This window comes from Larimichthys crocea, chromosome VIII (assembly GCF_000972845.2).
Source record: "Larimichthys crocea isolate SSNF chromosome VIII, L_crocea_2.0, whole genome shotgun sequence".
Taxonomy (NCBI): Eukaryota; Metazoa; Chordata; class Actinopteri; family Sciaenidae; genus Larimichthys; species Larimichthys crocea.
In genome coordinates this window covers 10,587,226-10,614,142 of record NC_040018.1, presented here as the reverse complement: position 1 = coordinate 10,614,142, position 26,917 = coordinate 10,587,226, and the positions used below count along the sequence as shown (strand labels likewise).

Sequence of the window (26,917 nt, the reverse complement as noted above, 5' to 3'; positions counted from 1 at the left end):
TCCTCTGCTGAAAGATAAGTCAGAATAATACCAGCACTGCCGATGGCTCGCTACGGCATGTAGAGGAGACACCACTTTCACACAAGACGCCTGTGTATGACATGCGAAACGACACGCACTCAACAAACTTTGGCTACTAATACCAGCCTGTTTGTAACAGGTAAACGAAGAGGCGCTCGTTCTGACACGGCCTGTAGCTCCACACACGTCACTGCTAAGATATTTGTGCTAAACATGGATGTCACATTAGCTCTACTCCAGTGCAGCAGGACCTCTTTTTATTCAGTCATGTTATTATGCAACAGCTTCTGCACGAAGACTCTCTGCAACAGATTATAGTAGAATGTGTGTGAAAGGGCTTCTAGCCTCCACTAATGTCTACCACGTTAGTACGTTGTAGTGGCTGTGTCGGTTCGTGCCGAACAGAGCTCCGTCAAACCGGCGTAGAAAAGAGCAGGTAGACGGATACGGCGTGAGTTTAATGGGGCTGGTGGGAAGTGGCACCAAAACAAGTCACATGGTGGAAGAGAAACGCAGCGAGCGATGATGGAAAGGACAAGTGATCAACGGGCACCTCAGTCACTTCTGCTAACCATGGAGACCAGGTGGAGGATTTAAAGTGGTTAAAAATAAAAGTCTGATTCTGATTTACTTAGCTGGCTGCCTGGAAACCATGTGACTGGCATCACATGAGGAGGAGGGGGGGGTGTGTGTGCCTATGGACACGAACACACACACACACACACACACACACCTCCTGGCACCATAATAAGCTTTGTGATCAGTTTCCTTGGTTTCCACTGACAGTAAGCAGATATAGGCAGCTCGGAGAGGTAAACAGTAGCAGCTCTTGCTGGTGCAGGCGCAGGCACACAGACACAAGAGAGGTGGGTGGGAGAGGAGTAAGAGAGGCAGTGACAGTGAGGGAGAGAGATGAATTTGTGCAGAAGAGGGGGGGATGGAGCCAGTGTTGCAGCTGTTGCTTAGGGCTGGGTTAAAAAAAAAAGAAAAAGAAAATGTGTTCCATTAACTGCGATGTTTATCTGAATGACCCAATATTTGTTGTTAAAATCCAGAGGCTGACCTTTACATTTGTGCCTTTTCTCCGTGTACATCTGCACTAAATGGCATGTGGTTGACTGTAGGGCTGGGTATCGATTCAAATTCCAAGAATCGATACGATTCCGATTCTCAAGACTGAGAATCGATTATCATAATCCGATCCAATCTCGATTCGGGTTAGTGTTATTAAAACCATTTTTTTTTGTCGCCCTCGTTTTCAACAACGGAATACGGGTGCATATCTTTGCAAATGTAACCCGCAATCACCTCAGGCCTTAAGTCATGACATGAATATTTACTGGCCATGCCGAGTCACTGCAGTTTACCGAACTGTCGTGACTCGACATGGTTAGCAGACTCTGGCTATCTCATAACCAATCTTTAGATCAAATCTGCGAGAATGTTCTAATGTCTAATGTCCTTGGCACCACTCCTTGTGGTCATAAGACACGCTACTTTTAAGCGGGGAAGTTCCTGACGACTAGTTTGCTCTGAGCTTTGTCCTCTATGTGGAAATCTCTGAGACAAAAATGACAACTGTTTAAAACCTAATGATAATCCAGCACGATGACATTTCTGGTTTTCCTAGTTTCCTCTTTAGAAAACGTCTCTCTCCATGTGATCCGGGATATTTACAATGATACCCTGCCTGTGACATTGGAGGGTGATTGTATTATATTATGTGTCGTCATTCCTTAAATTCAAAGTATAGGCTTCAGGTTGTGTGCTTGTTGACATACACTACATGCATGGTGATAGTTTGACAGGTGTGGAGCGGTAAACACCAATTTTGCGACATTAAGATGTACGGTGAAAATGGTCTCGGCTCATAATCTAGGATTTAACATGATCAGGACTTATAGCTGGGGTCACATTCACTGACAAACAGATGTAACTGTGCGCGTGCGATGCATGTGTGATTGAGACAGATAGAGCTTTTGTTGGACACATGCTAGTTCTGCACTACAGAAGCTGTGACCTACTTTTCACAGTCTCACACACACACACACACACACACACACACACACACACACACACACACACCCTCTGACAAAGGGACAGGAAAGCAGAGGTTAGGCATGCACTAAGCCCCGTTCTTAATACATGCATTCCAGTGGATAGAGTTCAATGCTGCTGCGCTTTCAGCCTGCCTGTTGGTACAAGCAACTCCTGCATACACAGTCTCCTGCATGACTGACAATAAAGGGTAGAGCCTGATGCCTGCAGTATGTAAACGCATACTATGTATACAAGTACACTCAAGCACAGACAGTCTTTCTTTGCGCCGTTTAAAAAAAGAAAGAGAGGAAAAAAAAACATAACAAAACCACACACTACACTGATTGTTTGGTTAAACAAGAAAGTACTCGAAGCCGCCTGATGTCCATTATTGAAACCTAAAAAATGACAAACACGTGAGACAAAACGCAGGTCTCCATGTGCCACACCGACAACAACTCCATTTCACAAACCATCAGGACTTAAAAGGAGCTCAAATAGCTGGTAAAATGGTGTATGCTCCAAAATGTAAACATATGAAGGACGATAAAAAAAAGGTGCAAATGTGATGTTTCTGTGCTTCTGAGCTGCTGTGTTCACGAGAATGCCCACACACACGCACCATATTGCACAGCACACCGCGTATTATGATGCCAGCACGAGCAGATAAAGAAAAAAATATACAGAAAAATCCATCATTTTTAATAAATAGCTGCTTTACCAAACATGTTTGAATGAGGGCAGCCTTGAGAGGGCAGAGCCTGATGGTTATGTTTTCAAAAAGATGTTACTTGTCAACATACCGATTCCATGGCTGTGGGAGAATGTCAGTGGGCTAAAATCCAACTAGAAAAACACCTGCCGCTGCAGAGTCCACAGAATCCTGAAAAACAAGATGAAAACAAAACCAAGCATTAATTACTAGGACAGCACAAGCAGTTTCACATTCCTTACGACGGATGGGTATTGGGGTGGATGCAGAGGGGTCATGTTTCTCCTCCCACAGATCTCTGGCAAGCTGAGAAAGGTCTATGGAAGAACAGGATACAGGAACAGTGACTGGCAGTGAGGCATTCGGTCCCCTTTTCCTTCCCTTGACCAAACATTGGGCGCTATTTATCCAAAATAACCCCGGCTCTGCACCCGGTCCCGGTGCTTCCATTTGATCAGGATGTATGACAAACCTGGACTGTATGTCGTGTGCCCTCACCTCCCAAGTTTTCCAATATTTATAGGCTCATTTTTGATAAACATAACCCTCTATGAAGAATGAACACAATCCAATAGTAAAATAGTATTTTTGTGACAGACTATAAAAGCACGCATGCTACCAGCTGTACTTGTGTATAAAAAAGTAGATCCAATGACATTTCAGTTTAACTCTAATAAAAACAGTTTGTGGTGTCTGAGTCAGAAACGCATTCATTTAGTGAAGCCAACGAGCCAATTAGCACTGACCAACTGCTCAAGGCTTCAAGAACGACAGTAAAATACGTGTGGTTGTATATTTTTGTGAGTAACTTATCTGTAAAAATGATGATCTCATTGCTAATGCCAAAAAAAACATGTCAACAATGGACACATGGCACCAACATGTTTATTCAATTGGTTTCAAACTCAATTCTACATGCAGATATCTGAGTGAAAAATACAGAAAAGGGGACATGCTTGTAGTATTGAACGCACCGCTCACACAGCACCATGTCATCATACTTTAAAGTCTATTAAACTAAGGTGAAGGGGGAGGAAAATAACCATCAAAAACTTAATGAAACAGTGTGATGACATTTCTGGGACGTGACAATGTGGCTGAATATGCAACTGACAGATTTGGTATGAAGTTCATAAGCTTCACTTTGCTTGCTTTTATGTAAAGTGCAGTATTATTACAGGTCTGATTTTTAAATATACGATAGCACTTTATCACCCAACACTGACTCAAATGCCCAAACTTGGGCTCTATTCAGACCAAATCAGGTGTTGCGGTCATTGGCACAGTGTTGTGGGTGAGTTTATTTGTGCTGAACGAAAGCCCTGTGAAAGAGCAATATTATTTTTAGACAGTATATGTAAGGCAATGCACGGCTATATATAAACATTGACTTTTAACTATAACTGGAGATGTTTGTACGCCAACATCCTATTCAGACTTCTGCAATTCTCTACACTGTTTCAAAGGTTTGTTAAAAGGATGTGGTCACACGCATCAACCTCATGACATTTCTCAAACCATTTCACTTAGACTGATAATTAGGTGTCGTCATACTAAGTCAAGTTGAAAATTAGCACATACTCCCTGCCAGTAAGCTGACTAACATTAGTTACACAGCAATATTTAGCTAGGTTAGTCAACATTATGTAACATTTCCCACTAGCCGTATACAAATAAAGACTATAGCAGCACACATTTTTGTGTATTGAGAGACAGAGCATGTTTCTATACCGTAAGTTGCAAAGTAGAGCACCAAACAACTCAACCTAACCAGCTAGGGCCCTGCGTCCCAGTCCTGCTCATGTTCCTAACCTTCCTGGCTGGTTGCCCTTCCCCCAGTCCCCTCCCAACTATGAGGACAAGGATTTATCAGGATTTAGGAGGCAGGACATGGGGGGGGTGTTTAACAGAGGCCCAGTGTTGGGCTGAACTAGTGGCATTCCAGTGATTATAGGACCCCCCCCTTCCCTCCCCAATTCGAACCAACATTTGTTCCATCAATCTGATTTTAAGACACCACAAGGGGGGCCGATGACAAACTGGTTGTCAGGTTTAACACTATTCAGACACACAGTGCATCCAAGTGCCTGGGAACTGCATTTTAACCCACAAACACATAAATGTGTAAGTGCTTATTTATTGTTTGTAAGTGTTTATTTACATCTCTGCTGTGGGACTATATCAAACAAGAACGTCAGTAGAGACGGTACAAAGTACAAAGGCTGATAGTACAGGCAGGGTGGCAGGTGGGCACGCAGGACAGGATTAAGGCCAGACCTCACTGGGCTGGCCTAAGTGGTAAGGCGGATGATGGTTAGATGCGTATTTGTGTTTGTACTGGAGTGGAACCTGTGGGGCTTTCCCAGCGGGAAGCGCAGGATTGACGGATTGTAATAATCCAACCAGGAAGCAGAACACTACCCTCCCAACAGAGTTTTGGAGACAGCATAGAGATAATCCCCTTTGATGATCACCTACGAAAAACTGTCAAGAGACACAGATTTAATCAAGAACTGTACGCCGACAAGCACAACAATGAAAGCAAATCCGGAAACCTTCAGCAGACCAAGATTAGTCTCTAAATTATGAATAGATAAACGACGAGGCATGTGTTTGTTGCAGGAATTTTATGGTATAACCTTTCCAAACATGAGGACGGGCCACCACGCCACAACCACAGAACTAAAAATAATAATGTTCAGGTATTACGGTACAATAACATTTCTGTCAAAGTAGAGCAGAGACACTTTGTAGTGCAAAAACTGATCACTTAATGTCAATTTCAGTGTGAGTTTCACAGGTGTACCAAAACATTAGTGCTGCTAATGGTTTAAAAATACATTTAAACTTTGATACTTTGTTATTATAGATAAATAAAGACTGTGCTTATCCTCACAGTTTTAATCCTACCATAGGTCCCAGCACACCCCAGAAACACTCCTCTCCATGGGAACAAGAAGACAACATGCAGGACACATTCCTCTGCCCACAAGTGCAGAGATACTACGGATAACATTACAGATAGCCTCAGTCGAGAAAGACTCATCAGAAACCGGTTGCACCGGCTCCTTTCAAGGTCAAACTTGGCCTGGTTAAAACCCAAGTGTTACCTAAGTTGCCGATGTCAGAATTGGGCTCGCCGTGTTAGACCATTTACGAAACTGACAGTCTGACATTTACACGTACTTAAACACAGTGAATGGCCAGCTGTGCAGAAGTGAGAGGAGCCAGGGTATGAACTTCTCTCTCGTTTCTTTCTTTACACAATCCGTTCTGTCACGTATGCACGGCTAAGCGCAAGACTCCGAATCCCTCCCAGGACGGATTTTTGTCCATATTTAAAATGATAGCGTCTCATCCTCCGTATCACTCTGACTTTGAGCGTGGCTGTTCTGAGCAGCTGTACATACTTGTGATGAGGTCGGACAGCATATTTCCCAAAGAATGTGGTCCTAGAGATTCATTGTCAAACATCCTGGTAGTAAAACTTCAGTTCCTACAAAATGCTTTTGCGTGCACAAATATGAACTGAAAAATGACTATGCTATTGTTTGCCTGCGGACATCTTTCAATCGCTTTGTCAGCATTAATGGTCGGAAGTGTGAAATGAATGAAGTTTACGTTTCTCTCTGATTACACCTGGATGATTACATGTGACAATTAAACTTAGCTTGAACAAACAAACCTGTGTTGAGGAAGACATTTCCAGCTAACCCAATCTGTTTACAGGGCTGAAGAAGTTGCTCGCTGGGTGGCATTGACAGGCTCCTTAGTGACGGTTGCTTCCTAGCTAATTAGCTTTGACTAAGCTACACCGCGAGAGAATGAGAGGGTGAGGCTTATGTGTGGTGCGCACACACACAAAATATGCTGACAGGACGAATTTACACAAAACATCAGTTACACCCTAATCAGTCACCAGAGAGATAACTGGTGAAGGTGGGCTCCGTTAAAGCAGCCTTGTGCCTCCACATTATGTGGAACCAAGGCCAAACGTTTAACATTATCATGCATAATCACAGAAAATTCCTAGCTCTGCATCACCATGACAACATGCCTGCATATTCACTTCTTCGGCATGACCACTGGTTATCTAACAGATGAAATATCAACGGCGTGTTTCAGAGCACTTAACTAAGCTCATCACAACAATGGAGGTGTTGTCATATGCACGAGGAACACAACAGGTGAGTTAACACACGTGTAGACGAAGAGCTCTTTAAAAAACAAAACAAAACAAAAAAAAACACTGCTGTAAGCGAGGAAGCTGGCGAGGCCAACCCCCGGTTTTAACAGAGTCCTTCAGCGAGAATCAAGAGGCTCGTCTTTGATGCTGACGGACACGATTGCAGATAAGGATAAATCTCTTCTCTGGAGCTCGGAGCGTGGCTCTGCACTAGAGTGACTGAAACGTTTGGTTGCAGCAAAGCAGGACCTGGCGCTAATTGGTTTTACCTAACCGTTGCAACAGCTGTATCAGCACTGCAAAAGTCCCACTATTTTTACCCTAGCCTGCGTCTCTGACTGGAGCCTGATGTACTCCAGGCCTGTGAGTTGAGGTGTTACAGAGGAGATTTAGAAAGAGACACTATTTTTTTAAGGAAACGTGTAATTGGTGAAACAGACACACTGAAGCCTGCAGACAGCTAACAAGACCTTCGGGAGGGCAGAGACAATACAACGGGGAGACTGCTGGTTCCATGTGCATGACCAGTGGTGACACATGATGTTTGGGTGTGTGTGTGTGTGTGTGCAAAAGTGGGAGAAGTCCCCTGGGCACTGTTGGATTAAGGAAGAGACAGGGGCTCGAATGCCGGCTTCGGGACACAGGCAGCTTTTGTTCTGCTTCTCTGTCATTTGGCGTCTGATTACAAGACCAGCTTCCATTTTCACAAACTGGTATCGCTGCTGCTCCTATATGGAAAATCTGGAACATATAACACAAACACGCCAGTGTGTCCCCCACACCCTCCCCCCTTCCGGGGCTTACAGAGCACCTCGTCGGTCAGCCCTGTGTCTGGCTGTCCTATCAGAGAACAGATCAGAGGCAGCTGAAAGGTGACCTGGAACAACAGCACTGACCTCTCTCTGATTTCATGAAGCGTGGCCTCGTACGCATCACGCGGGGACATTAATTCGACGCTAACACTGCAGTCTTTACGGCACGGATGATCATCTAGAACAAAAATTCTGTGGATTTTGTGGAGTTCACATACAGGACACGGTGAGCACAGGATTAGAAATGCTGGCACAGAATCTCAGCGAGACAAAACTAACACAGCGCTGGGCAGCTGGGCTTGATGAAATAAAACCAAACCAGCCTGGTGATAGACATCTGGAATGTAACATTACTTTAAAGTTGACGTTGTGCGTTTTGCCGTGCAATCAATGGCAATGTGGTGAAAACAAGTCAGATCATATGAATCAAACTGAGTTCGCAGCATCTTCATTGATTTGAATGAGGCCTCTTTGTCGACGCAGTGGGGGGATGCAGATAAAAACGCAGCGCTGTCATGATTAAAAAAATAAATAAATAAGAATAAATCAAACATGGCTCAACTTTTGTGGAAAATTACGTCACAGCCAATCAAATACGTGCAAGCTTGTGCACGGTCCTGGTAGATCACTTTGTAACATGAACTCTTTGTTTCAACTGTTTACCTCGCAATCATGTGAGCGCTCCTAATATTGTAAACATCTGTGCAGTGTTTTGTCATCTAATGACCTCACATCTAACTTTTCAAACTGAGACTTTCTGGATCAGATTTTTACGGTCTCACCAGCAGAGATGCAACAATAAGACAATTAATCGATTAGTTTCTCAACTCTTAAACCGATTGTCTATATAGTCGGTGATCGTCTTTTAAGAAAGAACGTCCAAATTCTAGGGTGTGGACAAAGCAAGACATTTGAGGATGTCACCATGTGCTTCAGGAAGCAGCGTTCAACACTTTTCTCCATTTTAAGGATTTTATCAACTGATGAGTTCATTGAGAAATGGGCAGACAGAGACTGATTAGTATCAATAATGAAAACAATCGTTAGTCGCAGCCCTGCTCATCAGCACCTAAAGCATAGCCACTTATATCGCTCCACACGGGACACTTTTCTGGGTCCTTACAAACACATGTGACCACGACGTGCTGTTTTGTATTTTACTGAATGTCCATATTCGTCTTAAATCGGGCTACATGGCAAAACTAAACCAACGCTAATAATACTGTCACAGCAATCGTGTTTTTTTCATCATTCGAATATTTCAAATGTTCCACTGTATCGTGTATCTGAAATAGAGTGTGTGAGCCTGATGGAGGGTAAAGCGCCTATAGTATCTGGGGAGTGGGCTGTCACTAGAGAGCTCAGGGACGGTTAGTGCAGTGCTGTCCGTGATAAAGCCACCCCTATATAAAGTCTGAGCACTAAACCAAATAAACAATAGGAAGCAACAGCAGCTCAATATAACAGGCTGGGTTTGGCCCTGCAGTATGTCAAAGCATCAGGTATCAGAGCTTATTGTAATATCTTCGCTAATTAGATTCAGTCATCTGCTCCTCTATGCTCAAACACTGGAGGGGAAATCTGACACTGGGGGTGTGGGAGACAGCTGGGGGAGGGGAGGGGGAGATGGGGGGGGGGTGAGGGTGGAGGTGGGGGGAGGAGGAGAGCGAAAAAGAGATGCACACCACACCTCTCCTCTTCAAAAACATCTACATTATTGATAAAGCCTGGCTTCTGCAGGGAGGGACCACGGCACACTGATCCCTCCATATCTCAAGCATGAGCAACCAACACAGGCAGCAGGCATTGGCAGCTCTATCCGAATCAGTTTACCTAAAGACCAAACACACTGGTGCGAGATAAAACATCGGCGCAGAAGACGCCAATGAGACGTAATAAAAAGCAAACGCAGTAGAGCGGGGATGAGAGGGGGTGAAAGAGGGAGCAGGGAGTTAGAGGAAAAAAAGGACTAGAAAACAAAGATTAAAAGGGTTACGGCTGGGATGGGTGGATACGAGGCGAACGACAAATCTGCTAAATAAAAGCCTGATATTAAATGAAGGCAGAGAAGTGAGGAGAAAGGAGGGGGAGGAGGGCTGCAATGAGAAGGCAGCGGCAGCAGCAGCAGCACTCGTGACACAGTTAGCGACAGCGCTTGTTTGTTCGGCACTGCCATGCCGCGGCAAGCTCGGCTCACTCGCTCAGCTCCACTTGCTATGAATCTTCTGCCGTTGTCAAGGTAACAAGCTCTCTGGACTGGAAAAAGAAGAAGAAGAAGAAGAAAAAATCTTCACATTCAAAAGATGTCTTTTCAAATGCTGGCCTCAACCTGAAGCTTGCATGTGTTCTCAATATACCACCTGTGCAACCGAAGCTATCTTCAGCTCGGCTGTGCAACCAACGCTTGTCTGTTTGCCATGGAATTTAAAGATTACCAGTGCACACGACACTGAGGGTGTTTTCTCTGGGGTGGCTGGAATGAAAATGAAGGGCAGCAACCACAAGATAGTAGTTGGAACGTTCACACTAGTGCTGTTTACGTTGTTTCATTCAGACTAATCAATTCATTGAATCCTGAGCCTAAAAGCAGGTGAAACATCCACGGAAATGCCACAGGGATTTGTATAAATACAAATAAAAAGGTAGAAAAATGTGAAAAAACAACACAGGATTTGTGCTTATATATTATAAACATTACAGCTTTTTCAGCAAGAATTCCTGCATGTTGTCTTTACAACCTCATAAAGTTGAGTTTAAGGACTTAAGAGTATTTTCCCCCGTTCATAAATGAATATGCAACAAATACAATGGCACTGCACCAATATTCTATAACACAGGGTGCTAAACGCATCTTAGCATACAGCCTTAGCACGCAGTAATCATAATATCATGGTATTATATTTATGATTGATATCAACACCGTGGCCAGAAGCGCCCGGCTCTATTATCAAATACAATTCTTCAAATGCAGCAAGGGCCAGAAGTGCTGCATTGACAAAACACGAGCGTGCAGAGGGGGGGGCGAGCAAAGAGCGTGGCTTTGGATGTATTATTTAATTAATGTCGACAACGGAGCAAACTGTAATGTTAAGACAAATCAGGTCTGTATTTGGCAAGCCAAGTCAGCACTTCCACCCATTACAACTACCAATTATTTTCATTTGTCAGGATTTTTTCACTGTTTAATCAATTAGTCTATATCATTTACTGTGTAAAATGTCAAAACTAATGTTCTGTTGCTGAAAATTTATGTTTTTGTTTCTTTATTTCCTCCATAATAAATTACTATGAAAATGTATTTTAGATACATTTTCAGTCATCTGACTGAGCAACACACCAATCATTTCTGCGCTCACGCTCGAGCCAGTGAAATGATAAAAAAAAAAAAAAAAAAACACAACGGAGCAGTCACACGCCTGCTGCCGTTAAATGTACGTGTCAAGTCCAAAACGCACGTCAAAAACAGGCTCTGCTATTATTTTTCTGTATAAACCTACACATCAGTGTCAGTGAGGCGTGGGTCTGCGCGGGTGGACTCGCTGCCCTGCAACAGAATATGCCGCTGTCCTATTTTACAGCATAAACACTGGCTGATGCTCCAGAAAAGCAGCCCTTCTCCTCGGGGCTTGCTGTCTCTCGATCGGCACATCGCTGCTGCTCCGCGTCGATTTCTTCTCGTCGGGGTGATGTGGAAAATAATACAGCGGGGTGGAAGAGCGTTCTTATTTCCCGCATAAGTGGCCTAAATGATGGATCTCAATACCTGTGAGTGGTCAAAGCACCTCTTTGTATAGTTTTGAACCATGACTAATTAATGTTTGCTGGTAAACACACACACACTCCACAACAGAACAAAACAGACCACCAAATGTGGTTATACTATAAAAATGAGCAAAGATACAATTAGGGGTGGGCGATATATCGAATATACTCGATATATCGCGGCTTGTTCTACGTGAGATGTATGAAATGACTATATCGAGACCATCGAGTACTTGTCACGTAAATGTTTTAAGCCGTATGCATTTAATTCTCGGAGTTTTGCCTGTCATTCACTCCTGGTGCTGCTCACAGCACGCAGCACACTGCCCCGCACACCCAGAAAAATCCCCTGCGCGCATGCGTACTTTTTGTATCAGGTGAGGAGAGAAGTGAAGAGCCCGAGCGAGTTAATTGCTTCAATGCTCATATGTACATTATGAAATATATTAAAAATTCATAAAAAATATGACAAGTGTTAAAATGCTATAAAAAGAGTGTGTGTCGTATAGCAGGTGTAGATCGACTGTTCTACACTGATTTTGAGCCAATAGGTCACAGGACCTGGAAGCTATTGAGCTTTAAAGCTCATATTTACATTATGAAATGTATTAAAAATTCAAAAAAAATATGACAAATGTTAAAATGCTATAAAAAGAGGTGTGTCTTATACAGCAAGTGTAAATCTACTGTTCAACATTGATTCTGGGCAATTACAATGCTATCAAGGTAATAATGACATTATTATTTATTAGAAATAAACAATACAAAACAACAACAACAACAACAAAAATATCAAGATATATATCGTGTATCGCGATATAGCTTAAAAATATTGAGATATTGGTTACAGGCCATATCGTGCAGCCCTAGATACAATGCGTTTACTCATTCCTTTAGTTGTAGGATGATTTTACTTTGCTAGTTTGCAGCAACAAATATTTTCTGCTTGTTTTACTTAATAGTTTAAGGTTACGTAACCTCCTCACATCGGAGCATGCCAGACAGGCGGCCCTTCTCACGCACACACGCGTGATTATAACTGAATAATTTCCGTGGTATTTATTTTATGTCACGCGTCACCTTTAACGATCATGTAGTTAAATTGTAGAACAACAGCCGCTTATGATTTGGATGCATTTAATTTGTGACGATTTCAATTTTATGTCTGGATGATTGAAGTCCTTGTCTTGTCTTGTGTCAACCACATTCCTATCCATGATCATGACATTGCATATCAGCTGCGTGTGGCACTACAGCCTCCAGTTATTAATTGACAAAAATCGGGCCAAGAAAACAAAAAAACAGCACGTAGTCGAGGATGGCAGATTATATTTGAGTAGCAAAGTTCCATTCAATCATCTTGCAATTTCATATCGAATGTTTTCAACAATGGCATTATACAGTAAGTGAAGGCAGGCCCGCCTATTCACTGACACTGTGATTTGATTCTCCATAAAGAAAGCCTGCTCTGTCATTCAGCCTCGCACACACAACCTGAGCATCTCCACAATTCTGCCATTTGTCATTTTCTGTTGCCATGGTTGCAGGGGGAAAGACGGTGCTCTGTGAATATTGGAAATGGAGGAGTAAGCGGCACATGGTACATTATCGACATAAACACCCGCACATGCTCCGACACCACAGAACTGAAGAAGTCGACCGTGCTGGCTCTGAATTGCCTGCGGCCATCCGTTCACCCACACGATTCTCAGCCAGTTAAAAAAGTAGGCATTTAATAAATATCTCCAGCTGACACACATCGTCTCCACACACACAGCAAACTGTGTATCCAGCTACATCCGGATCTCATACTCCAATACAATCTGAAAGAAAGATTATCAGACAGTATGGATCCACAGTGTAAGCGTCATGTAGTGTAATCTAGCTGACGTGCAAGCCAATATCTTAATAGGAACAGAATAGGTAACAGAAACTGCTTGGCACAGGCTTGTTGCATGTGCGGCCGTACGTGCGTCACGCATGATGCCACTGTCACCTTGACGAGGAGCCATTTCAGACCTTCCCAGCATTCTGCTGGGCTTTACTGTCAGTGCCCCTTTTCTCTCGTCTGACAGGCTCGAGACACACAGAGACACACACACTCTAACGCAGAGTTCCTCTCTGAGATTTCTCATTTTGTCCTCATCGTCTAAATGCCAGAGTGGCGGCGAGCGCATGAATTAAAGTATGAAACTACAGCAAGCATGCAGAGTGTGGAAATCGCCAAGGCGGGTTATACGCGTGTCCATTAAAAAGACGCCGTCACCTGCAATAACCACGCTACGTGCAGGGATGCAACGCTTCGAAATATTGAAACCCACTGCAGTGTTTCCCACGGGCTCACTTGTCACAGTGGTTGACGTGGCGTATGATGGCACAGCAGGGGTGGATGATATGACCGGAAATATTTTTACACACATATATACACACACACCACATAATGCCATATCAAATCAGTGTTTTCTGTGCCTGGAAAATATTAATCATGTCTGCTTCTTAACGCAAGAATTTTACTCTTGCTCTGGCAGAGCGTGTGTGATTGTTAGTAGAGCCTAGATAATGTGAGAGGCAGAGCCACGGGGGGGGCGTCCACTAGTTAATCGATCACAGATGACATCGTTCTTTTCGAGAGAAAAAAAAAAAGCTAAAATGGGTCGCCAAACATACTATCTAGGTGGCCTGCCAAAGAAAGGCCCTGTGGGGGAAACACTGTGAGGTAAAGTATAAAAAAAATCCAGGATGCATGAGCTACTACTATGAACACTGACTGCCAATGAATTCTGTATACCATGAACATACACACACATCCATGCACTACCAGTGTAGTGTAGTATATTGTTCTACCATTTGCGTGTTAGTTTAACGTAAACAGAAGCCTTTCCACATCGGCTGGACACGTACTGATGCATGGCAGTAGAAGGGGATCTGCTCATGAGACGGATGAATGTCACGCATCTAAAATGCACCAAGTGCTCTTAAAAATATTACTATTGTTTGAATTAGCCTTTATGGTTACCTCACACACACACACACACACACACACACACACACACACACACGTATCATATCAGCCCTTCACATTGGCCACATTAACACGAGGCAACCACTACCCGACTATAAATATGCATATTTATATTTGAACATGTATGGAGATGAAATTATCCTGCATTACTTCAGACGCGAGCGTAGCACAATAAGAGCAGGAAAGCACCGATGCTGTCTGCGTGCACAGAATTTACGATGATTTTTGTCAAAGGAGGAAACAAGGCAAACAGTCAGGTCCAACGCCCTTAGTTTCCTGCAAGCAGTGCTTCCTGAGGAACCAAGGCTACTGCATAGAGGTGGGGATGGGGGAGGAGACTGTCAGAGAGTGAGGGGAGAGGGGAGACGAGCATGCAGTATGCGAGATTACTGCTGGGCTCGGAGATGTAAGGATTGTGGGGGGGGGGGGCTGGCAGATAGAAAAGTGGAAGCAGAAGGAGAGTAAACAAGAGGTGTCGGTGGGCGGATAGACGGAAGACACGAGGGAGAATGGAGCCAAGTGTGTGAGGGAGCAGCAGATCAGTGACTTCAGCAGACAATCTCATCTGTCCAAGAGCCACACAGGGTGATGTGGTGAAACTGAACAGATATGATGCACATGAGTACAGCATGCATGTGTGTGATCGTACAAAGCAGCCCTGTTGAGAGTGTGTGTATAGCCATGCCTGGATAAATCAACACAAACATACAGGAAAAGTGTACAAGGCCGGCAGGCGAAAGAAAAGTCCAAAGAACAAAAAAAAAGGACTCGATTTGATTTTGTTAGACCGAAAACTCAATTGTCCCTTCAACCAACACGTCCAAATTTAGCCCTGCGTTATTAAATTATTAAATGGGAAAAACATTCATAATAGAACAGCTGGAGCTTTAAATAGGTTTCAATCCTGAACCCTTCAACCCTTCCTGCCTGCAAAGGAAAGCTTCTTTATGAAATGCTGGTGCAGTAGTGCCACATGACGCTACTTGGCAGATCAAAATACTAAAAAGGTACTTTATGAGGTATGAACCAAAAACAGAACCTCTGACAAATATGGTGTGAAATGAAATGCTTATGGCAGCAATATTTAAAGTTTTTCCATCATATAGACCAATTAATGCCATTTGAACGCACTATAGTTTGCCATCCATCTTCCAGTGTGACTTTTCTGGCACTAAAGACCGTGAATGTAATACTTTTTGGAGCTGACTCAAGCCTCATATGTCCACACCAACGTGCAAGATTGCCTGTCAGGTTAGTAAATGTAGCAAGTTACGTGCCTGATTGGGCAAGCAGTAAAAAAAATATAAAAAATGTGGAAATAGCTGTCGAGTGAGTGAGCCATCTCGTTTCCTTCTCTTCTCTGAGAGCCGCACGTGACAAGAGAAATGCAGCAGGTGAAGACAAACTTTATGAGCTGACGCTCAAGTGAGCATCTCAATTATGTTGAAAACAGGCGGTTTGTTTAGGTGGCGTGAGGATATGGGTGAAACTCCAATTATGTATCACTGCAGTTTGCCACAGGTTTGACAGCGAGGCGAATGAAAAGTCAAGTTTCCAAAGAATGTCGCAGGAGTGCCACACCTGAGAGCTGACAGCTCTTGCATGGCTGCTAACCACTAATAAATAAACTGATAATAAATAGCAGTTTGTATCAGGGCGGACACAATTTGTGACCAACTTTGCCAATTAAGCAACTAAAAAAAAACATTATGGGTAAAAGGCAAGATTAAAATAAATAAACGACACATCAAGCTTCAGCTTCAGGAAAGGGACACACTATGTGTAGTACTAAAAACATATAGAAACACGGGTATGATCCTTTCACTGCTATCCCTTTTCTAAAGAAAAGTGCACATGCAAAGAGGCTGTACAGTGATTGTGGGTGAAAACTGACTTTGCATAAGTAATGAGGAGGAATAAAAGACTGTCCTACATCCACGCCAGAGATTACACTGCTGGCTGCTGTTTCTATAAAAAGATCCACTGCAGGGAGTATGAGTGACACAAGCACACACGCAACCACACACACACACCCTCACAAAACGCACAGATGGGCACGAAAACAAGGCAGTGTATTTATAGGGAAGAAGGTTCTAGTATCAAAAAGAACTTTAAAGATCAGTGGCTGGTTAACTCGAGTCACCCAATCACAGATCTGTGACTATTTCCAAGCCTTGGCAGAAAAACACAGCGAAATGCTGGAAAGATTATCTGTAGCTCCGGGCCAACTTAAAATGTCTTCTATATTTCCTGTTCTCCTATTTTCCACTTCTCGTTCAGACTGCTTCCTTCTAGGCCAAACAGATACCTCAGTCAAGTGTCTTCACAGTGTGACACGAGGATACAGTGTGGATGTACAAGCCCTTGATACTAAGGGCCAAACGCATACAGGCCTGTAGCTTTAAGAGCGGCTCTGTGTTGCCACATATTCAGGAGGGAAAGTCCCCGTGCAGGCTGACTGAAGATGATGTGATTTTCCACTCCCCGCTGACTGCTCTGGTTAAACACAATAGCTAATTTCTATTCCTGCAGCAGAAGAAGTTGAGACGTTTTGTTTTCACCTTGTCTGTGACTGACTGAGGACATTCTAGAAGATTATTTTTAGCGTGGTTCACAGTTTTAGACGTCATAAAATAAATTGAAAACTGCCCATCAAAATTTCCAAATGCCCGGTGATGTCCTCAAATTGCCATTTCTGTCCAACAGTCCTAAACTCAATGAGCTACAACAGAGAGAGTAACATTTACATCTTCTTTAAACCATATGTCAAGGCAGTTTCTCGTCAAGCAACAAATTGAATGCTATGATGACTGTGCACTTTTGCACGTTATCAGTACTGAATCAATGATTGCAAGAAAATGCGTGTGTGTGTGTGTGTGGCTATGACAGTAGTCGTTACTGTCAGTGTCGCTGTGTGCATGACGTGCGGTGCAGCATGCGTGTAAATTCGACCTGCACAGAATCAGGATATCTGATATCTGAGACTGATCGGCCGGTCGTGATCGAACAAGCTGACGGCTTGCCGATCAATCGGTGCCGCTCTAGCGCTGCACTTCCTGTACGATAGCATCGTTCTTAAGAAGCCACCTCTGTAAATATGATCACACAATAATACAGATGTTTTTGTTGACAAATCTTCATGCTTATGCTTGTCAGAGGCAACCAAAACATTTATTATGGCCATGCTGATGTGTACCAACATTACAAAACAAAGATCAAGCTTATTTTGCCATCTCAGCGATTACCTGATTTCACTAACCGCAGTTTTTAAACCACCAGTTAGTAACCATAACGGCTCAGCTACGCCGAGTGTTTCTGTCATTTGCAATCAGCAAAGACGAGGTGAGAAGTCGGTGCAGCGTGAACCAACGCTAACAAAGCAGGAAAAGGAGCATCGCACCATTTGACTTCACCGCTTGCCAATACACCGTGTAATCCTCTCTTAACTATTACTATCGGAAGGTTGGCGTGCCCTGTCCTCACATGCTCCTGACCTCCACTGGTTTGTTCCATTTGTTATCTAACGCTTGGTATTTTTACTGGTAGTCTTCTAGTGTGAGCGCTTGAACAAAGTGTCACTCTGGACAACGTCAAAACAAACGTTTTACTAGAGGTGTGTCTCCCGATGAGACATCTTCTAGTTGGTGACGGCACGTGAACGTGTTAGTGTGGGAATTTTGCTACGGATCACGGTGAGATGATGAAATATGAGCTAGTAATTCCAGGTGAAATGATAGATCCAATAGATTAAAGACGCAGTATTTTATAATCCTGGAAAATCCTCACGCCAACGATCATTTATCCTCCAATAAATGATCACAAGTTACAAGTTTACAAAGTCAGAATCAGGTTTTCCGCCCATTTTTTTTTGCTGCCGGGCATTGGTCTCATTGAAATTAATGAGAGCACAGCGGTTAATGATGCAGTGATGTTGCCGGTCTGAGCATGAGTTTAACACATTCCCCAAAACGCCTCTCAATCAATGTCACATGCACACCTCCGAGGACGTCCAAGTTATCCTGGAAAGCTGGATGAACTCGGGAAAAATGACACACTGGCCTCATTTGTCTGAACTACAGTTTGTGTCTTTGTGTCTGAAGCCCCTAATGAGTTACAGAACGGGGCTTCTTCCACCAGCCAATAGCACAATATGACCTCCATTACAGTGAGCCGGGAACAAGAACCCAAAAACTATGCGGCCCAGACGGGCTTCATAAATAAGCCTTGATAAAGAATTCACGCGAGTAAATCATCGGTCTGAAGGCAATTACCCGCAAAAATATGAAGGAGGCAGGGCACAAAAAGCAGCATCAACAATAGGTGTAACAGTAGAGAGGATGAATCACAGCCTCTTTATAGCCACCAGCCTGGTTGTAAAGACAGAAAAGAGCTGAGTGGTGAAAATGCAGGTAGTGGTCAAAAAGGGTGTTTAGATCCTTTGTGTTAAGTATACTGCCCCACAGCATGCTGGGAGGAGGGGGGGCAAAGTATGGCTGCGTGCATTGGTAAGCAGGGGCATGGGCCTCGACTGACGGACTCTTTGGTATTTAGGTATGCCTTTGCTTTTCATTCACATCCCACCCGCACAAGCGCGGAGGCCCATCTCCCCGCGGTCCTCCCCTCCCCCCTTCCTGTTGTTGCATTTCAATGTAAATGGGTGGATGAATGGCTGCAGCTGGCCCATCAAAAGGCCGGCCCTGCTGAAGGGCCTTGGTGATTGAGATTCAGCCAGGCCACACCACCTCGACCCCCCCCCCCCCCCACCCCGACCCTTCTGTCCTAACACCCTCACCCTCACCCCCCCTCTGTCGCATCTTATAGCTTATGCCTGACATGAAGAGGCCGGCCCGTGTACAAGAGGGCTTAAAGAAAACTGATATCGGCTAGCCGTTTGCTTTTGAGCACAAGAGTAGCCAGCATGAAGCGACTTCTCAAAGTGGCAATAAATCCCAGTCATTTTTTTTTTTATTTATCTCAGGTTGGGCAGGGACAGGACACAAAATCCTGTTCTCTACAATCTCTATAGTGATGTGGAACACAGAAGACAAAACTGTTTCCACGTGTATCGCATTCATCATCACATCACTCTTCCAGACACCGCAATGAAGACAAATCTGTCAAGACTGTTCAAAAACACAGTATGGTTCCAGTTTTGGAACAGCAATACTGTGTAAACGACAGTGTTTAAGGCACTCCTTTGGGGACACACTGATTTCCAGCGACATGACTTCATTACTGGATTCGTACCACCATCGGTGCTCCCCACCACCGATCTGCAGCTCTGCCCTGGTTAACATGTTCCACCGCAGATTTAGTCCAGCTCCTTAGCTCAATAATACCACGCTAACCTAATCGAGGGTGAAGCAGCAGGATGGGACATGCACGTGTGTGTGTGTGATGTTGAGAAGGAGTGGCAGAAAGTGGAGGCGAATGCAGGCAGTGCAGTGGAAAAGGTGAGCGGTGAAGTTGTCAGTCTGTACAGTGCACTGTACAGTTAGTGAGTGAATAAAGGCTTCAACGTCCAAAGTAAATCTCCTGTGTGTTGCTTCCCAACTGTGAAGATCCCCTCCACCTACATTGAGGAAGTGGAGCTACCAAAAGTGTCTGTTTGTATCTGGAATGCGGGGCATGCCATCTTGAAGCACAAACTGGGGCAGCATTTTGCTGCCGATGTTAGGTTCAGTGTAAAACAGCAAAGCTGGTGTAATGGCGGACATTCTTCACATGGTCACTTCACAATAAAAGCCTTCCACGATTATAATCACAGAAAAAGCGTTTACACAAATACAGCGTCACATCTAGCTAATTCTGACACTTTCACTCTCAGACCTCACCATGATGCGAGCACTACGTTCAGTTTTAGAACACAGCTTATTACGAGGTTTAAAAAAAACAAAAAACATATGGGTCAGCCACCTTAGCTTTAGATAGGCATGGAAAACCCCTTTCAGAACGGGAAGATTGAGGAGGAGAAACAGAGAAGGTAAGCAAGTCCAGAGCGAGCGAGCCTGTCCTGTCTTTTTTTTTTTCCTGCATGTCAGCAACAGGCTCGAACAGTCCAGAAAAAGCAGAGACCAGAGGGACACACACCACACAGACTGTCTCTGCTCCCAGACCTGGCCAACTAACCTCAGAACATTTCCAATGCCACATATGGATAATACATCATCCCCGCGCAGCCTCCTGCTCAGCAGCACATCCAATCAGAAGGCCAACTGTTGTCTCCAGGACTGCAACACCCCTAATTCATGCACGCAGAGGCCGAGGCACGCGGCCATTTGCCTAATAGCGCTACCTACTCAGGTTCTCTCAGCGTGGAACACAGACACGGAGGTGCTTTCTGTGGCCAAGACTTTCACCTTTTATCATTCCTCCTTTAGATGAGTCACCTATGTGGAATTTCAGCAGTAGCATGTCTGCTAAGAAGGTGTGTTCATCAACAGTTGATAAATTCATTTGCAGAGTTCAATGTGAGACCATTATGACTCAAACTTAACAGTGAGTCTCTTTGGAGTAGTGTCATTCAGAATGAAACTGAAAGTGTAGCCTAATAAAACAGTACCCTGTAGGCCTCTACGGAGCCAAACACTTTCACACAAGTGTCACATCTACTCCAGCTTCAAATAAACATGCCGTTATTCACCTTACTATATTACTAGTGAGAAATTAGCTATGCTGCCGGGTAGCCAATGTTGCAATGTCATTTATGACAGCGTGGCATTTTCCTGTGTGATACATGTTTTTGAGATTTTCTGCATAGCATGTCAGTAAGTTTCCCTTCAAAAAAACAAGAGCACAAAATATTCCTTTTCCAAGCTTCGATCAGAAAGATCAAAAGCCGAGTCTGGAAAAAAGCACATTTCTGGAGAAGCAGCAGCACGCCAGAATAGAGGACCTTTCCCTTTGATGTGCGAGACACTCGGGGAAGAGAAAATATTATCGAGTGCGGTGCAGCGGAAGGCTAGGAAGTAAGCACAACCTAACTCCAGTTAAAGACGCCATCAACCACCAGGACCCTCCTAAACCCCCGAAATGAGGCTCCACAGTCCCTGAGGGAAACAGCAGGATTGGGGCCCGCCATTTTGTTCCATTTCACTTCGAGGATAGAGGAGGGGGCAAAGGACTAGGCTGAATTTCAAAGGGCTTCAGATGCCATTTGAGTATCCGCAGAGATTGTGCTGGTAGAACAGCAGCTATAAAAGATTTACACAACTCGAACAGGGAGGAAGAGAGGGGAGTGAGACAGAAACCGAGACAGAGGGGGGATGTGGGGGGGTGAAAAAAGAAAAAGGCAGAGACAAAGACAGGCAAGAAACAGGAGTAGCCATGCTTGTTTACCTAAAAGGACCACACTCTCAGCACGAGAGGGGGAGGGGAGAGCCTGCATGGACAGAAGGCAGGCCGAGTGGGTGCTGGAGTTTCTGCTAAAGGCTTCTTTTCCCTCTTACAACTCGCACGACTGCCTGCTTTATTTTTCCAGTCTTTAGTCTTTGAACCGCCACGAGGTTTCTCGGCAAGATCCGAAAGGAAGGAACCGCACAGCGCACTGTGTACGATGTCAGCCGCCCACGCATCGTATTATTATTATTATATAACACATTACTTATAATATCACATGTAAACAAAACCACAAAGTTTTGTGTCAGTGTAATGTCTCACATTTAGGAACTCTAACAAGAGCAGCGGTGTTTGGGGTCACTACTGAAGATATTACCACAGCTAATGAAACAAAAACAAAACATGCTTTTTAAGGAACACTAGGATTGAGAAACATTATGGAAGGAAGAGACCGGTTTTATCTCAACAGCCTGGTCTTTTTCTTGCAACTTAAACGAAATAAAGAAAACAGGAGTGGGGCTGATCATTTTGTCTTCATCGTCAGTTACCTTTTTAATTAACTGATGAGCCGCTTATGTCATAAACTGTCAGAAATAATCAGAAATGCCTATTACATGTCTCGCTATTAGAGCCCACACTGATGTCTTAAAACTGCTTATTTCGTTTAACAGTCAAAAAAATAACAATAATCCAAAAAGGTACCAAGCGATTTACAGTGATGTGAAAAAGATGAACATCCTGAGCAGCTGAAACCAGCTGGAGTTTGGTGTTTTTACTTGATAAATTACTTTAGTGATTGATTACCAAAAATTCATTTTCTGCTGACTAACTCAATGTTCCAGCACTACACAGGGCCTGTCTCATCAAGACACCATGGCCAAATCCAAATATATAAACCCAGTAACCTTGCAAAATATCAAAACTAAAACATCCAAACTGCCAGGGTGGCTACAAGCAATCAGCTTTGTGGTGCCAAGGATGACAGATTGGTCGCCTTAATCACTTTTAACTGGACTGTGCTGGTCCAGCGTGAATTATAAGCCAAGCCTCGCTGACAAATGTTACTACGAAAGCAGAAAGTTAACCATGTACACACACACACACACACAAAATGGGTTTCACCAAGAACATGTGGCTCAGAGTCGCTAAAACTGACAGTGATAGATTTAATGTATTAGCAGTAAATGACAATAGGCATAAAAATGATTGTTTATGAGAATATAGTAAACTGTGCAGCTGAAAGTTAATATGCAGAGTCATATTTTGAAACATGATGTCTACTGCGCATACACTGCAGTGCTTTCTGCATCTGCATTTCTAAAAATCAGCCCGCTCTTGTACATGACGCCTGACGTGTTTTTCACGTTGTGATGACTGTGACTCTGACAGGTCATCGCACACGGCAATCAAGCAGCTCTTGTTCTTCAGCTTTCACTCTAGATGCATGGACTAAGCCTTTTAGTCAGCTTTAAAAAAAACAAATATATGTCAGGCCACCTAAGAATCAGATAGGCAACACAAATCCTCAATTTAAAGATTGAGGAGGAGAAACGGAGCGATCGGGCATGTTTACGACAACACACAGACTGATGTGGAAGCAACCCAGGAGCTGACTATCTGCACACGGGTCAGCAGATGTCCTGCATCTGGGTAATACGGCTATTAATGGGAGTCGGAAGACATGAGAGCCACTGCAGTAGACGGACAGAAACACAAAGACGTGTTGCCTTGCCTTTTCTGTCACACGAAACATGTAACCCCGAGCTACGATCACATCTCATGACTTTCTGAACCCGGCAGAACTCCATTTCCTGTTGCTAGGAGAGAGCTTAGTTCAATCTTCGGGTCCAACTTCTAGGAACGGGAAAAAAAAAAAACACAACCATCACTAACGGGAAGTGAACGTCGAGTAGCATGGCCATTATCCTAACTTATGACGAGAATTAGTCTTACTTCAAACTCTAAAATATCTACTAAAATCTGCTGCATCAACTGTAAACATCAACATGCCATTTCATCATGCCTCATTTCCAGGAACACACTCTGCTGTAGGTCCTCTTGGATCGGCTACTTCTGCAATAATCTAGAATTCAACACGAGTATACGGAGAAATAAACGAGGCCCACTACAAAACGGGCCTGCGATGCAGCATATAATGTCAAAGAGCAAAGAAATTCAACCATCAGATTCATTGGCATTCAGTGACACACTAGCCCTTTTTTAAACAGAGATCCTGAAATACTGCCCTAAAGAAGAGCGGTCATTGAGCCGGCTTTTGTACACTCAACCAAACAAACACGACGCCAGCATAATGTTGCCCCGGTGTTTGCTTTTAGATAGCATGCTGGAGTGACGTGTAACACAGTGTTTGGACGTCTGGTACGGCGTTAGCGGCCGACAACAGCACTGCGAGCCCTCCAGCGAGTCTTGAAGCCGCTGCACATTCATGCCAAAGTTGCTTCCACTTAGCTGGCAACTGCTGCTAGCTGCTTTAAAAAAAAAAAAAAATCACCACAGAACACGTCATCAAAACATTCGGGATCGTCCCCATTTCACACAGATGTATATGGGCACCGTAGCCACCTCCACTGCTGCCTTAATGGCGAAGCAACAATACCCCCCGTTCCGTGTTTGTACGTTCTTTACAGAAAAGCGAGGTGGAATACTGGTGCGCCATCCGCCTTGAACGTGCTGTATAAAAGGCTATAGATTACGCTTCATGTGTTAAAGAGAAACTTCTGTATGTGGGTCGCCTTACATTCACAATGTAAACACGTCAGTGGTGCATGGTAACGTAGAGAGAACGTGTGTTCAGAAATCTGCACAAACGCCCAGTTTGCATCCAGATCCCACACACCAGAATCTGCATGTATAACAGGACGGGGCTTGTGATTCCATTTGAATTGAAGCTTGAACTGTAGCGCAGAGAAATAGGACCTACACAAGCTCAGGGGAGACAGAGATATGCATCACTGCCTCTGCAGTGTAGTCAACATGAACGCCCCAACAAGCTAAAACACTCTCAGTATCTTGGTGGAAAACACCACCAGCGGCACTGCAGTGTTTTCCTCAGCATTGGTACTGCACCAAAGTGGAGAGCTTCTCCTCCATATTCCATTTCCTCCACGGCACATCTCAAAACATCCCACCATGTCGTGCTCCCTCCATGACATGTTATTTAACACAGAAAACACTCCAGTCGACTAACTGAAGTAATTGTGACAGTTATCTGTCCTTACAGCCCGCTGTTAGTCTACACACACTTCATGATGAATCCAGATAGCCTGTGGGCATTTCAAAATTCTTTTAATAGTCCAACATAACACAAACTCATTTTTCTTCATCAGGTTTAGTTATGACAATCTAAATTCATTGCTTTCCTCACAGCCAGGCTTGTAAGCACATCATGATGTGCAAGGAACAAGACATAGTGCTTCATGACAGGAATTTATGACACTGTGCACAATTAACTGGAAAAGCAGGTAGTATTTTATTTTTAAATTGCCGCCACTCACTTTAGAAACATAATGATTGTTGTTTGGGGTGTTAGTGCTAATCCTTAATATGAAACATATTTAAAAAGAAAAATGAGTCAAATTGACCATAAAATAAATATTTTTTGCTTCCAAGACAAGCATTCACAGCCAGGGTTTGTTCTTTTGCACTTTATGGAGCTCTATCTGCTTTTATAATTAAATACATTTAATTATAAAAAAATATATATCAACACACAACCTTGTGCCAGTCCCACCACACATAGACAATGATTCACCACAGCTAAATGAGGCTACAACAACAACAACAACAACAACAAGGAGGTAGCTCATCAATGTGTAATACACTTGAATTTAAATGGCCTTTTTTAAAATCAACATTTCAAAACACAGCAGAGCCCAAACCATAGCAAGGCTGCGTTCAAGAAGCAGAGCAGCGAGCTAAAAATGTACGTATATGCAGCAAAAACAAAGTGAACTACATAAATATAAAACATTAAAATGCTTAAAACGTATTTAAATAAAAGACAGTGCGAGTTGACCTTTGTCGCAACACACATCGACTGGAGTTAACCACGGGGACACAAATAGTCCGTTTGTTGTTGTTAACGCTTTAGCTGTGCGGGGGGGTGGTGGAGTAAAATGCAACTTACCTCTGTGTGAATATCCACAAATTTCAAAGAGTTATCTGAATCTTTAATGTTTTAGTCTATGCCGCGATGTTTTCGGCCGATGCTGGATGATCCCATTTGTTGCCGTCGGTTCAGTACAGACTGGTCCGGAGACATCCGCATAAACTCGGAGCGACCATCGCAGCTCACTTAAGACTCGAGGCTAGCGCTAGCTTGTTCAAACCGTGCAGAGCAACAAACACAGACGTCCAAAGAGAGAAAAAAAAGCAACGAAATATCCACGGAAACGCGTTTTACAGCGCGGCTATTTCATCCTCACCACAAACTACGAACCTTTAACACTCCATTAGCACGACGGCAGGCTTGCTTGGGTGAACGTAGACCGTCAAAAGATCATATTTTGTTTCGGTTTAATCCTCTCCGCCAACCCATTCGAGCGGTTTTCGAGCGGCCTTTGACTTCAGTGTGTGTGTGTGTGTGTGTGTGTGTGTGTGTGTGTGTGTGGACGCTCGGGACGGAAACGGTTCGGGAATGAAACGAGCATCCCGATTGGCGCCGGAGCTGTGGGCGGATACCGTTTTCAGCACAGGGGTGAAACTGCCTCCATTTTGGATCCACGCAGTAGCCCGCTCTCCCTCCAGAGCGAACGCAAGAAGGGCCCCAACATGGCTGACGCTGTTCACAGTTTCGCAACGCATCAGAGCACACTCCATTATATAGTTGGAGACCGAGAAAAGGAAATGGAGTACTGACATTGGGTGCGCTCGTTGTTATTCTGTTTCTAGAATTATTTGTTGACTCTGACTCGTTGTTTATACATTTAGATTTTTCATAATGTTATTTAAAGTGCAATTGCTGATGTGCACTACGAAAACTGTTTTTAAATCACTTTATTTGT

The 26,917-nt window shown here is 43.8% G+C and overlaps 1 protein-coding gene across 4 annotated transcripts in view; it reads right to left on the bottom strand.

Moving 5' to 3' along the window:
* ankrd11 (ankyrin repeat domain 11) overlaps positions 1–26,513 on the bottom strand; it is a 92,332-nt gene extending 65,819 nt beyond the window's left edge. For 2 of the 4 annotated variants that reach the window (XM_010731193.3, XM_019253900.2), the window contains exons 1-2: positions 26,041–26,513; positions 2,865–2,944 (exon numbers count right to left, since the gene is read on the bottom strand). The gene's annotated coding sequence lies outside the window, so the exon portion shown is untranslated. The remainder of the gene's footprint in view (positions 1–2,864; positions 2,945–26,040) is intronic. The other 2 variants (XM_019253899.2, XM_027281282.1) reach the window with 2 other exon arrangements.
* Positions 26,514–26,917: the final 404 nt, after the last annotated feature.